We start from the raw sequence: 14484 nt of genomic DNA, 5'->3' as shown, positions 1-14484 counted from the left end.
TTTGTACAATGCACTAAATAAATAAAAGCACAAATCTGATTGGTTGCTGTAGGCAACATCTCCACTTTTTCAAACACGCAGTCTAGTATATATACCCCTTAATCTCTTGCTAAATGCGAGATGAAGTGGATATTTAGGTTAGGTACATTAGCTCCAGAGGGATTGAATCAATATTTTGAACTTAAGTGGTTTTTAATTGATGATCAATTATCATTTTTTAAGGAGAGTTCTTTTTTATATCCTTTTCTATTTATTCTTTTATGCATGTTATTCTATTCTATTCTATCTGGTAAAGCTTTGTGGAGTTCTTTATTGTGATGTAACATGTAAAGGACTTTGTTGTGTACAGCACGTGTACTCATTTATGTCTAATTGAGTGGATTAGTATTTTTGTTGAAGATTTGACATCCCCCAGCCATTCACCTTGAGAAAGGCTCCAGGAGAGCTGAAACGCGTTGGTATGGAGAGCGGGGAAGATATTAATACCCATGTACTGAAAGCTCTGAACTTTTTTTAGTCTTATTTTGTTTCCTGCTCTATCCTGGGTGCGAACAGTGAAGGAAGACGCAATACCATTTAATATCTGGTACGAGTTTAATGTGGACAGATATATGGTGTTATTTTTTAACTTTTGTAAGTGTATTAATAAAGTATTCAGATTTTGACCTTTACGGGATTGCGCTACGAGTATTATTTTTTTCTCCTTTCACTGGATGATCGGTTTGATTGGTCCTCGGGAGGAGATTTGTTAATGGTTTGGCAGTGATCTTTATAGAAGTGCCATTGTAAGACCGGTCCCAAGCACGGAGATATCGATAGAAGTGATTCCAGTAGGAGAAGTCATTAACGAAAAAAAATTATCATAATGATCAAAGCCATCTTTAATATATTTTCCAATCTAATCATTTCAATTGTATTGTTATTATACAGGTTAATCTTACAAATCTTAGGCCTATTCTTTATTTTAACCCCTTAAAGATTATTCTTCTGCAGTTTTATGAAACCAATTTTTTTATTTTTTATATGTGCCAGTTAAACAATAGCTAATTTTTTTTATTAGGGTATCAAAGGGGAATGTTTATTATACTTTTTCATGTGGCATACTTTCTAACATCCTACATTTATGAATCAGAGCATAGCCATACCCTTTTGAAAAGGTGTGTAGCTGCATCACACTAGGGGGTGTCACAGTTTCACAATGTGGGTGTCTCAAGTCCCATGTGGGTGTGCACACTAGGGAGCCCCCAGACTCCACTAAATACACACCTGCTTTACCATGCATGATGGGCATAACTCCAAACATAAGTCCTCTGAAAATTAGGACTTTCTTGTCTAAATTAGGACAGTTTTGAGGTATGAAACACTAACTGATGCAACCAGGCTACCAGCAGCTCGGTGATGATGTCACAGGAAAGAGGCAGATAATATTTAGTGCTGGTATTGTATTCATGCATGTAATGGCAAATAGTAATTGTAGTTCACTGCCCTTATCATTGTACACAGTGCCTGTTATGTTACTACAGGCTGTCATTTCCCCACTAGGATTGTATTTCAAAAAAATACAAAGCCTAATGAACTGCTAGATTGACACTATAAATTGTATTTCTGGGGTCACAATGATTAAAAAAAAAACACACACGCACATTTCTTTATTTTATTACAGATATTATATAAAGAAGAAATTAATCTTTAAAGATACCTAAAAAAAAGCTAAAAAATTCTCTATTATTGCAGACTGAATATATTACTGGTTTAAGGACGGTTTCCTACCAGTGTTTGAAAAACACCAGACACAGCATGCAACACGCTTTTGACATGCGGTGATAATGAGCACATGCTCTTTTAATCGGGGGATGAAGGTCAAGCCATCTACTCCCTTGCGTTCACTTGCAGTGAATGTGTTCAGCACTAACTTGCTGCTGCTGCTCCTGAATGGGTAATTGGAACCAGCTGGCTCCATACCATGCTCAATCCAAGGTGACCAGGTAATCAGCAATCGTATCATTTTCTGAAACTGGGTAACATCACAACACTGCCCAGCTGATCTGTATTATCCAACTCACCCATATATAACCATTATGTTCCACAGTCTATCTAAAAAGTAACCGTTGGGATGGGTTGTGGGCTTGAAAGAAACAAAATTGGCAATTTTTACCTCAATTACCATTGACAGGCGTCTCTTTCACAGAGAAAAGTTACAAAAAGTGATGATATAAAAACGCCTTCTTTCAAATCACATGTCATGGCTCAACAAATACAAACAAAATCTTGGAGTCAGATATAAAAGTTAGGAGTCAGGTGTTAGCAAGGTCTTCCTGGACTCACACTTTGTGAGAGACTATATAATTATTTATTGGGGCAGACTGGTGTCACAATAGTCCAGTGGTTCCCAAACATTTTCAGTTCAAGGCACCCTTAGGGTCTCCATAAATTTTTCAAGGCACCCTTAAGCTCAAATAATAAGGGGGAAATCCCAATTTTTTAGAAGTTGGGTCAAAATAACGTCATAAGGTCAGGACAGAAATACTTAAGTTGTTTGCAAAAATAGTAAAGATAAATCCAAGGAAAATTGTTAAAAAAAATCCAATTATATTTATTTCAAAAGAAAGATTTACAGCACTCATTAACAGATATACAATCAACTAAATTAACAAGCTCCTGGCGATACCTACATTAACGAGCACCTATCGATAGCTACATTAACAAGCTCTTATATCAGCGCAAAAAAACAGTGGCCTTATGTGTTAAAATGTTTCTCATTCCCAAGCAACTGACTTAAAGGAGTGACAATTTGTACATAAAGCACCATAAAAATGTATAGGAGTGTTCAGGGAGCGAGATTTTTTTTAATTCAATGTCTTAAAATATATTTAAAAAGCTATAAAACATTTCATACAAAATATGCACATACAATAATATTGTGATGTACATCTATAAGAATAAGATCTAGGTAGTAATAGTTATTGGTAAAGGAAGAAAAATTACATGTAGAAAAAGGCTGTTTAAATAAATGCAGAGTATGTCCATCACACGTGTGCCTTCATCATAACACTGTGCCCCTTCATCATCACATGTGCCGCTTTTCCCCTTTATACTTTCAGCATGTGCTAGTTCATCATCACATGTGCCCATTTGCCCCTTTATACTTTCAGCATGTTCTCCTTCATCATCATATGTGCCCCTTTGCTCCTTTATACTTTCACCATGTGCCCCTTTATACTTTCAACATGTGCCCCTTTAAACTTTATACTTTCAGCGTGTTTCCCTTTGCCCCTTTATACTTTCAGCAAATGCCCCTTTGCCCCTTCATACTTTCATCATGTGCCCCATCGCCCCTTTATACTTTTACCATGGGCCCCTTTATATATTCACCATGTGCCCCTTTATACTTTCAGCATGTGCCCCTTCATCATCACATGTGCCCCTTGGCCCCTTTAAACTTTCAGCATGTGCCCCTTCATCATCATATGTGCCCCTTTGCCCCTTTATACTTTCACCATGTGCACCTTCATCATCACATGTACCACTTTGCCCTTTTATACTTTCAGCATGTGCCTTTTTACCCCTTTATACTTTTACCATGTGCCCCTTTATACTTTCACCATGTGCCTCTTTATATATTCGCCATGTGTCCCTTTATATATCCCCTACAAAAAAAGAATTATTTCTCCTTATTTTGCTCTGCCCCTTTCATCCTCCATTCATTTTCTCACCTTTACTTGCCCTTCTTTCTTCTGTTCTGTTTTCTTCATTCTTCTACTGTTCTGTCTTCTTCCATTCTGTGTTCTTGCTCCTCAATGCACTGGTCTGCACTGAAAATGTTGGGCATGATGACATGATGCCCGACATGCAGTGCAACAGAGCAGGGAGCAGTTTTCCTTTTTTTATTTTCTTGGCAAGCCGGCAGACAAGCGAGGGGGTGGCGGGCAGTGGGAGTGCTTGGCGCCCCCCCCCCGCCTTCCTTACCCTGCTCACTGCCGGCCCTAGCCGAACACCCCTGTGATCTTGCCAAGACACCCCCGGGGACTGCGGTACACAGTTTGAGAACCGTTGGAATAGTCTAAAAAATTACCTAACAGCCTATTGGGGTTGAGAAGAGCCAGGTAGGTTGCAGAGCCTGCAGGTTTGAGACCAAGGATCAGTGATCACCAGCACCAGAGCTCCTTCCAACAGCTCTGGAAGGTTTCTACGGAATTGTGCTCCAATGTCAGAGCTGACAGGCTGCACCTCCTGTATCTGGCACTCAAGACCCTGAAAATTCAATTTGGTTTAGAGCTGGAGCTACACCACTATGATAAATCCCTAGAGTTGACTTTGGGCTGCACATGCATTGCCATTTCTTTCCTTTTTGTCCTGCAACTGGAACCCACATTTTTTCTCACTAAATTGCTTGGGACAACCTAACAAACTGGCAAAAGATAAGTTAGACCAACACTCAATGAGCCTATCATCCATGGCAACAACAAGGCAAGTACTTTTATTTTACTAGTTATTGTAGGGGTCAGATTATTGTGTTTGTAGCGCACACTTCTCAAAAATTAAGGGCATAGGTAAATTCTATAACTGGGGCAGCACGGTGGCTTAGTGGTTAGCACTTCTGCCTCTTAGCACTAGGATCATGAGTTCAATTCCTGACCAGGGCCTTATCTATGTGTAGTTTGTATGTTCTCCCTGTATTTGCGTGGGTTTCCTCCAGGTGCTCAGGTTTCCTCCCACAAAAACCATATTAGTAGGTTTATTGGGTGGTATTAAATTGACCTCAGTCTCTCTCGGTCTGTATGTGTGTGTGTGTGTGTGTGTGTGTGTGTGTTTGTGTGTGTATGTTAGGGAATTTAGACTGTAAGCTCCAATGGGGCAGGGACTGATGTGAGGGAGTTCTCTGTACAGAGCTGCATATTAGTGGTGCTATATACATAACTGATGATGATGATAACTGTGCACGTTTCCTATGAAGGGACTTGGAGGAATAGTTGAAATGGCTTTATTCTTCAATGCACAACTCTGTTTGTGGATGGTAATATGGAGAGCATATTACAGCTATACCTACACTTCTTGACTAAAGCTTTCTTTTCCCAGAATGCACATTGAGGGGAGGAGGAAATACTCAAAATTGTGGCCAGCTTCCCTGAATAATCTTCTATATCTTGTATCAGTCAGTGCTTTTATACAATTTTGTAGAAGGGAGTATTCCACATGGTTGGTTGACATGAGGCTGAGCATTAGAGGAGTGTGTGCTGAGCCCTGATTGGAGGAGCTCAGAATACATAGTTATTGAGTGCCAGTGAGATGCAGTACATGTTCTACCTCAGCCACTCTGTAATTGAGGCAGTGGGGAGTGGGGTTCCCTGATGGAGGCCCCTTCACCCATGTTAATGGGGTGGAGCACCCAGGCAATGTAGCCTACTGGTAATTTCCCCTGTACCCTGGTGAGCCAGTGCAATATTGTTTTGTAGGAAAGATTTCATAGTTGTATTCTCCCCGACTAAGAAGTAGTTTTTGAATACAGGTCATACAGGTCATAATTAACATACACACAGTCTCCTCTCAGTGACCTTATAAGGCAGGGAGGCTTAGGTGGAAAACAGTATGTTTAAAAGCCATGAAAAACAGTTTCCATTGTCATTTTCCTAATGGTCAATTAAAATAAAAAGGATATAATCCATGTATATGCTTTCTCTAGCAACACAATATAGGAAATTGTATGAGTTTTTTTTATGTTTCTGTGTTTCTCCTATTTATTTAAAGAAACTTATTTGCATAAATGTATATTCATGTGTGTCAATTTGTTTTTTTTTGTTTTTTTTATACATTACATATTGTAGCTGTCTTCTGCATATTAAACTCCATTTAATAACATTCTGGGGTAAATGTATCAAAGTCCGTTTTTTTCATCTCATCATCATCATCACCATTTATTTATATAGCGCCACTGATTCCGCAGTGCTGTACAGAGAACTCATTTACATCAGTCCCTGCCCCATTGGAGCTTACAGTCTAAATTCCCTAACATACACACACAGAGAGAGAGAGAGAGAGACTAGGGTCTATTTTTGATAGCAGCCAATTAACCTAATTGTATATTTATGGAGTGTGGGAGGAAACTGGAGCACCTGGAGGAAACCCACACAAACACAGGGAGAACATACAAACTCCACACAGATAAGGCCATGGTCGGGAATTGAACTCATGACTCCAGCGCTGTGAGGCAGAAGTGTTAACCACTGAGCCACCGTGCTTGCCTTTACAAGCCATCGCCACTTTAAATTTTAGCTGCAAAGACGCCTATCTCCCACGAGATGAAAAAAATGGACTTTGATACATTTACCCCTCTGTCTTTGTGTTCTTAAAGGATACACATGCTAGATACGTTTTGATTATTAGAAATGCAATTATTAGTTAACTTGAACGCAATTTGAATTCAACTTAACATAAATGCTTGAGGCTTCTAATCCATACTTGACAATGAATACACACAATGCGCTCATCTGCTCCCGTTAATCAGTGCCTTGCATTTGTAGTCGACTGAAGTCAGAAATGAGTATTTGCTCTGTGAATTTGCACCTTTGCTGTCCATAAACTAGAGATGCTTGGGCTCGATTTTCTGAAAAGCGAGCCAACCCAAACTTAGCGGATCCAAGTAGGCTTGTGAGCCGGCTCAGTACATTTGCGTGTCCTCGGATCTGAATCAAGGCAAAATGTCATTGTTGCATTGTTAGATCTCGCGGGTTTTGGATTCCATGAGTACCTCCCTCCCCAAGAGATCCGGCACCTTTACTCACACAGAAACAGGCGTAGCAGTGTTCTTGTCACTTTCCATTCTCCAGTGACATTGCTCAGTACCATTGCTCATACAGAAACAGGAGCGGTAGCAGTGTTCTTCTCACTTGACAAAGAATTACTGGAAAATGAATGTCATTGAGGTTAATAATAATGTAGGAACAAAAAAAAAGCCAAATTATATAGGGATTTTAGAAAAAAAAATAGGGATCCAAAACCAAAACCAAAACACACGAGGGCGGTGTCGAAGTCAGCAAATTGGATAAAGTCATTTCAATTAATATCGAGCAAACTTGATTGTCTTTGTCTGAAATTATGCGTAGAGCTGTACTTATTATTATTTCGCTTGAATTATTCTGCTACCTTTTGAGAATAACTATTTGTGCGTTGGAAACACAAATCGAGATTCGACAATCATTATTGGATAGCGACAAAATGTGCATAACTATTTGGGGGCTCGTGGCGGAGGTAACGTTGCCGGACGATACGCAAGACCAACGGATTTCGGTTCCGCAACAAAGGGTGGAGACGCGTCATATACGGGTAAGAACGCAATGTGTTCAAAACCTGAATTTTACTCTGTGTTGTGAAACCGAATGTCCGTTTTGCATTATCTAAGGTGCGCTAACTTGAATCATCATCATCATCATCATCATCATCAACATTTATTTATATAGCGCCAGCAAATTCCGTAGCGCTTTACAATTGGGAACAAACACTGATAAGGCAATACTAGGTAATACATACAGACAGAGAAGTAAGAGAACCCTGCTCGCAAGCTTACAATCTATAGGACAATGGGAGTTAGAAACACAAGGGCATGTGCTACATCATTGTCACTCACCGGACCGTGAGTGCCTCTTCCCGGACATTTAGGAACCGTGGCCGTCCGCCATCCTGAGGGTCTGCGCATGCGCAGCCCTTTTCTATACTTCAGTGTATACTCCTTTAACTTAATTGGCAGATCAGGCAACCTCCCTATATTAAGCACCTGTGGTCACCACCACGTTGCCTGATCTTGGAGTCTCATTCCTCATGAGTCTCTGAAGGTGTTCCTGTATTACTCGTGTATTCAGCGCTGCTGATTCCTGTGGTTTCCAAACCACTTCTACTACTGTGGTTCCATACCACTTCTACCATCAACTGTATCATCATGACTGTTTGCTGATTCCTATCCGCTGCCTCCGTGCACTACAGTCTTCTACACCACTTCAACGTTATTTTATATCTATGTGACTGTTTGCTCATTGCTATCCGCTGCCTCCGTGCACTCCAGCTTTTACCTCACTCACCTGCTTCTCATCAAGTCTGTTTGCTGAGTTCTATCCGCTGCCGCCGTGCACTACAGTCTCCTGCTTGCAACTCGCCTGTGTTCAACATCGTGACTGCCAGCTGACTACTATCCGCTGCCTCTGTGCACTACAGTCTCCTGCTTGCAACTTGCCTGTGTTCAACATCGTGACTGCCAGCTGACTACTATCCGCTGCCTCTGTGCACTACAGTCTCCTGCTTGCTACTCGCCTGTGTTCTACATCGTGACTGCCAGCTGATTACTATCCGCTGCCTCCGTGCACTACACTCTCATCTCATCTTTGCTGTGCCTTCCTCGAGACTGCCGCTTTTCATTACCATCTGCTACACTTCGTGATCTACAGCTCCTGCCCTGCGCTGCACTCCTGTTTCCCATCGCTGTTGGTTCCTGTGGTTGCTACTGGTTACCTCCGTGTGCCGCTGAGTCCTGCCGCTGTGGTCAGCGCTATCGTCCATCTCCTGCTGATCCACTCTCCACGCCTTCACGTGTTCCACTGGTCTCTACCCTCCTGTCAGCATTGGATTTGTATCTCTTCTACTACCCTCTGCTGGATCATCTCCATTCTCCTGGGTTTCCTATGAGTCCAGTTCCACGTGTTGCTGACTCCTGTGGATTCGTGTCCCTGTCGGTCTACTCACCTGTGCGCTGCACCTGCTAGACCGCTGCTTCATCTATCCAGGGACTTCCTATCCAGTCGGCCTCCAGCCGCTCAGGTACCGCTGCAATCCCATCTGACTGCTACTGCTGAACCACGGTATGCATACTTCTCATTGACTGTGCTGTGTATTGCATATCTTGCTGGACTGTGTTTGGTTCTCTCTGGAGTCTGCTATCCGCTGAGTCTATTGCCATCATTGACTGTGTTATCATTGTGCTGGACTACTTCAAGAGACTTTCTAGATTGCAGACCTGATCAGTCATTTACATATATATATATCTATATTGTGCATATTACTGTGGATCGTGTATAAGGTGCCTGTGTATATCCTGTGTTGCAGTCTTCCCCCGTGCACCTCCTCACATATATATTCAGTGGTACAACTTGCTGATGTCAGACCACTGATCCCTGTTTCCGGTATCACCTGTTCCATTATCCTCTCACATAGCAGTGGTACAACTTGCTACCGCAGACCACTGACTACCTGGATACCTCCACTTGGATTCCATTCCTTCACTCAGACAGCGGTACAACTTGCTACCCGCAGACCGCTGACTCTCATCACCTCCTTGTTTCTGTTGGACATTCCTCCTCACTATAGCAGTGGTACAACTTGCTATCGCAGACCACTGACTACCTTCACGTGTCCTTGTCCATACAGTTCCTTGTGTATCATTACCTCATTATTACCAGTGTTGCTAGTCATAGACTTTCCTGAGCATCTCATCGGCCATCATTTCATGTTCCGTGATCACCCAGCTACCAGAGTACCCTATTACCATCTACATTGCTCTGGTAAGCCTACCATCTGGTGATCCCTGGGTAAAGACTCCTAGTGCCCGTGACAGTAAGATCAGGCCATGACAGACCCAGATACGGAACCTACCGCCAAAGAGATGCTGCGGCATCTGGTTACCCGTATTGAGCAACAGGAAGTTCGCCAACGGCATTTACTGCGGTGTTACCAGGCGTTAGCCTCCCAAAGACCGTCTGTGCAAGATGCCACAACCACTGTTGATGCTCCTGTGCCTTCCTCCGTTTCCCCAGTGCCATCCCAGGTGTTTACAGCTTCCACGCTTCACCTGCCTACTCCGTCAAAATACGACGGGGACCCCAAAACTTGTAGGGGTTTTCTTACTCAATGCTCAGTTCATTTTGAGCTCCAACCTCAAAATTTTTCTACCCATCGTTCCAGAGTGGCCTATCTTATTTCATTGTTTTCTGGACAAGCTCTCGCATGGGCTTCCCCTCTGTGGGAGAGAAACGATCCATTGTTACAGGATAGTGCCGAGTTTATTTCCACGTTCCGAAGTGTATTCGATGAACCAGGTCGGGTTATTTCCGCTGCATCTAGCATTCTCCGTCTTCGCCAAGGATCTCGCACTGTGGCTCAGTACGTCATTCGATTTAGGATCTTAGCCTCTGAACTTCAGTGGAACACTGAAGCACTAGTTGCCGCCTTCTGGCAGGGGCTTTCCGATAAAATTAAAAACGCACTGACTTCACAAGAACTACCCTCCTCTTTAGAAGATTTGATCTCTCTTTGCCATCGGGTAGACCTGAGGTTTCGTGAAAGAGAACCTGAGAAAACAACTTCGGTTAAAACACCTCTTCTCTCAAATCCTCAATTTCACCCAGCTTCATCTCCGGGGATACCCATGGAGATAGGTCGCTCCAAATTAACTTTAGAGGAGAGGGACCGAAGAATAAAGAATAGACTTTGTATCTATTGTGCCGATTCTACGCATATGCTCAATTCTTGTCCCAGGAAATGCCGGGCTCTAACCAATACTGGGGAGATAAGGTTAGGGTTCCTGGAGTCCTCGCCATCTTCTACGAAATTAAAAGCCTGCACTTTTGATGTTACGATTTCCTCTGCTACCAAAGCCTTTGAGTCACAGGCATTGATTGATTCCGGAGCAGCAGGAAATTTTATTTCCAAATCATTAGTAAATCAATGGTCCCTACCAGTGATTACTTTGAAAACACCGATTACTGTGACGGCTATGGATGGATCACGTCTCATCAATGGTCTCATCACCCAGAGTACGTCTCCAGTAAGGTTTCAGATTGGTGGGTTACACCATGAAGAGATTTCGTTTTTAATTCTTCCTGTTACGACAAGTCCGATTGTCCTAGGCCTTCCATGGCTTCAGTGTCATTCTCCCCAGATTGACTGGCGCACTTCTCAAGTTATATCTTGGGGAGCTGAATGTCATCATCGTTGCCTCTCTCAAGTGGTTTCATTCAAAAGACAGCATTCGTCTATTCCACCAGGGCCTCCTCCACAGGATCCTTCATCTACGAATCTGTGTGATAAGGTTCAGTCTGAACGCCCTCCTCCTCATCGGGCGTTCGTGACGTCATCGGACGTTGAAGATGGATCTCAGGAGTCATCTTCAAAAAGTCAAGTGCTGGTGGTTCACGGTCACCATCCGTCTTTTTCGGAATTTCCTGCCCTCCCGCCCACCCAAGTTCCTGCGGTGGAAACTGTTTGTCAGACCTTTAAAAATATCTGGTCTCAGGTCAGAACCTGTTTAAAGAAGACATCTGTCAAATATAAATCCTTCGCTGATAAGAAGAGGCGGGCTATTCCACCACTAAAAATTGGAGATCGTGTCTGGTTATCCACAAAAAATATTCGTTTGAAGGTTCCATCCATGAAATTCGCCCCTCGTTTTATTGGTCCATATAGGATCATTCAAGTTATCAATCCAGTATGTGTGAAACTCCTTCTTCCTAAGAGTCTTCGGATTTCTAATGCCTTCCATGTATCTTTGCTCAAACCTCTTATTATCAACCGTTTTTCAACTCCTCCCTCAGCTCCGCAGCCAGTTCAAGTTCATCAGGAGGAGGATTTTGAGATTACCGAGGTACTAGATGCAAAAATTTCGCGAGGAGTCCTCCACTTCCTCGTTCATTGGAAGGGCTTTGGTCCGGAGGAGCGCTCTTGGATCAAAGCTGAAGATCTTAAGGCTCCTGCTCTTTTGAAGAAGTTTTACTCCAAAAATCCGGACAAGCCCGGTTCCAGGCGTTCTGTGCCCACCTTTAAAAGGGGGGGTACTGTCACTCACCGGACCGTGAGTGCCTCTTCCCGGACATTTAGGAACCGTGGCCGTCCGCCATCCTGAGGGTCTGCGCATGCGCAGCCCTTTTCTATACTTCAGTGTATACTCCTTTAACTTAATTGGCAGATCAGGCAACCTCCCTATATTAAGCACCTGTGGTCACCACCACGTTGCCTGATCTTGGAGTCTCATTCCTCATGAGTCTCTGAAGGTGTTCCTGTATTACTCGTGTATTCAGCGCTGCTGATTCCTGTGGTTTCCAAACCACTTCTACTACTGTGGTTCCATACCACTTCTACCATCAACTGTATCATCATGACTGTTTGCTGATTCCTATCCGCTGCCTCCGTGCACTACAGTCTTCTACACCACTTCAACGTTATTTTATATCTATGTGACTGTTTGCTCATTGCTATCCGCTGCCTCCGTGCACTCCAGCTTTTACCTCACTCACCTGCTTCTCATCAAGTCTGTTTGCTGAGTTCTATCCGCTGCCGCCGTGCACTACAGTCTCCTGCTTGCAACTCGCCTGTGTTCAACATCGTGACTGCCAGCTGACTACTATCCGCTGCCTCTGTGCACTACAGTCTCCTGCTTGCAACTTGCCTGTGTTCAACATCGTGACTGCCAGCTGACTACTATCCGCTGCCTCTGTGCACTACAGTCTCCTGCTTGCTACTCGCCTGTGTTCTACATCGTGACTGCCAGCTGATTACTATCCGCTGCCTCCGTGCACTACACTCTCATCTCATCTTTGCTGTGCCTTCCTCGAGACTGCCGCTTTTCATTACCATCTGCTACACTTCGTGATCTACAGCTCCTGCCCTGCGCTGCACTCCTGTTTCCCATCGCTGTTGGTTCCTGTGGTTGCTACTGGTTACCTCCGTGTGCCGCTGAGTCCTGCCGCTGTGGTCAGCGCTATCGTCCATCTCCTGCTGATCCACTCTCCACGCCTTCACGTGTTCCACTGGTCTCTACCCTCCTGTCAGCATTGGATTTGTATCTCTTCTACTACCCTCTGCTGGATCATCTCCATTCTCCTGGGTTTCCTATGAGTCCAGTTCCACGTGTTGCTGACTCCTGTGGATTCGTGTCCCTGTCGGTCTACTCACCTGTGCGCTGCACCTGCTAGACCGCTGCTTCATCTATCCAGGGACTTCCTATCCAGTCGGCCTCCAGCCGCTCAGGTACCGCTGCAATCCCATCTGACTGCTACTGCTGAACCACGGTATGCATACTTCTCATTGACTGTGCTGTGTATTGCATATCTTGCTGGACTGTGTTTGGTTCTCTCTGGAGTCTGCTATCCGCTGAGTCTATTGCCATCATTGACTGTGTTATCATTGTGCTGGACTACTTCAAGAGACTTTCTAGATTGCAGACCTGATCAGTCATTTACATATATATATATCTATATTGTGCATATTACTGTGGATCGTGTATAAGGTGCCTGTGTATATCCTGTGTTGCAGTCTTCCCCCGTGCACCTCCTCACATATATATTCAGTGGTACAACTTGCTGATGTCAGACCACTGATCCCTGTTTCCGGTATCACCTGTTCCATTATCCTCTCACATAGCAGTGGTACAACTTGCTACCGCAGACCACTGACTACCTGGATACCTCCACTTGGATTCCATTCCTTCACTCAGACAGCGGTACAACTTGCTACCCGCAGACCGCTGACTCTCATCACCTCCTTGTTTCTGTTGGACATTCCTCCTCACTATAGCAGTGGTACAACTTGCTATCGCAGACCACTGACTACCTTCACGTGTCCTTGTCCATACAGTTCCTTGTGTATCATTACCTCATTATTACCAGTGTTGCTAGTCATAGACTTTCCTGAGCATCTCATCGGCCATCATTTCATGTTCCGTGATCACCCAGCTACCAGAGTACCCTATTACCATCTACATTGCTCTGGTAAGCCTACCATCTGGTGATCCCTGGGTAAAGACTCCTAGTGCCCGTGACAATCATATTGCACAATGGACCAGCTAGAACGCAAAGGTAAAAGTATTGAGTGGGCTGTGTGTGTTGCAATGTTGGTCAGAGGGTTGTTGTCTTGCGTTAGCAGTGTAGAGGATGGTAATAGGGTAATCTAGGGAGCTTAAGATGGTGGTTGAGGAATATCATAAAATTGTCTGAAAAGGTGGGATTTCAGTGAACGCTTGAAGGTTTGAAGACTAGAGGAAAGTCTTATTGTGCGTGGGAGGGAATTCCACAAATTGGGTGCAGCCCGGAAAAAATCCTTTAACCGAGAATGGGAGGACGTGATGAGAGTGGAGGAGAGACGTAGATCTTGTGCAGAACGGAGGTGTCGAGTAGGGAGATATTTTGAGATAAGTGAGGAGATGTATGTCGGTGCAATTTTGTTGATGGCCTTCTATGTTAGTAGAAGAATTTTATGTTGGATTCGTTGATATACAGACAGCCAATGTAGAGACTGACAGAGTGGCTCAGCAGAGGAATAACGGTTAGTAAGTAAAATCAATCTAGCCGCTGCGTGCAAAATAGATTGTAGGGGTTCAAGTCTGACTTTGGGAAGACCAGTAAGGAGGGAATTGCAATAGTCGATGTGGGAGATGATGAGTGCATGAATTAATGTTTTTGCGGTGTCTTGTGTCAGATATGTGCATATTCTGGAAATGTTCTTTAGGTGTAT

This window comes from Mixophyes fleayi, chromosome 5 (genome assembly GCF_038048845.1).
Source record: "Mixophyes fleayi isolate aMixFle1 chromosome 5, aMixFle1.hap1, whole genome shotgun sequence".
In the NCBI taxonomy this organism is placed as follows: Eukaryota; Metazoa; Chordata; class Amphibia; order Anura; family Limnodynastidae; genus Mixophyes; species Mixophyes fleayi.
The sequence above is the reverse complement of the archived record's forward strand: the minus strand, read 5'-3'. Positions refer to the sequence as shown.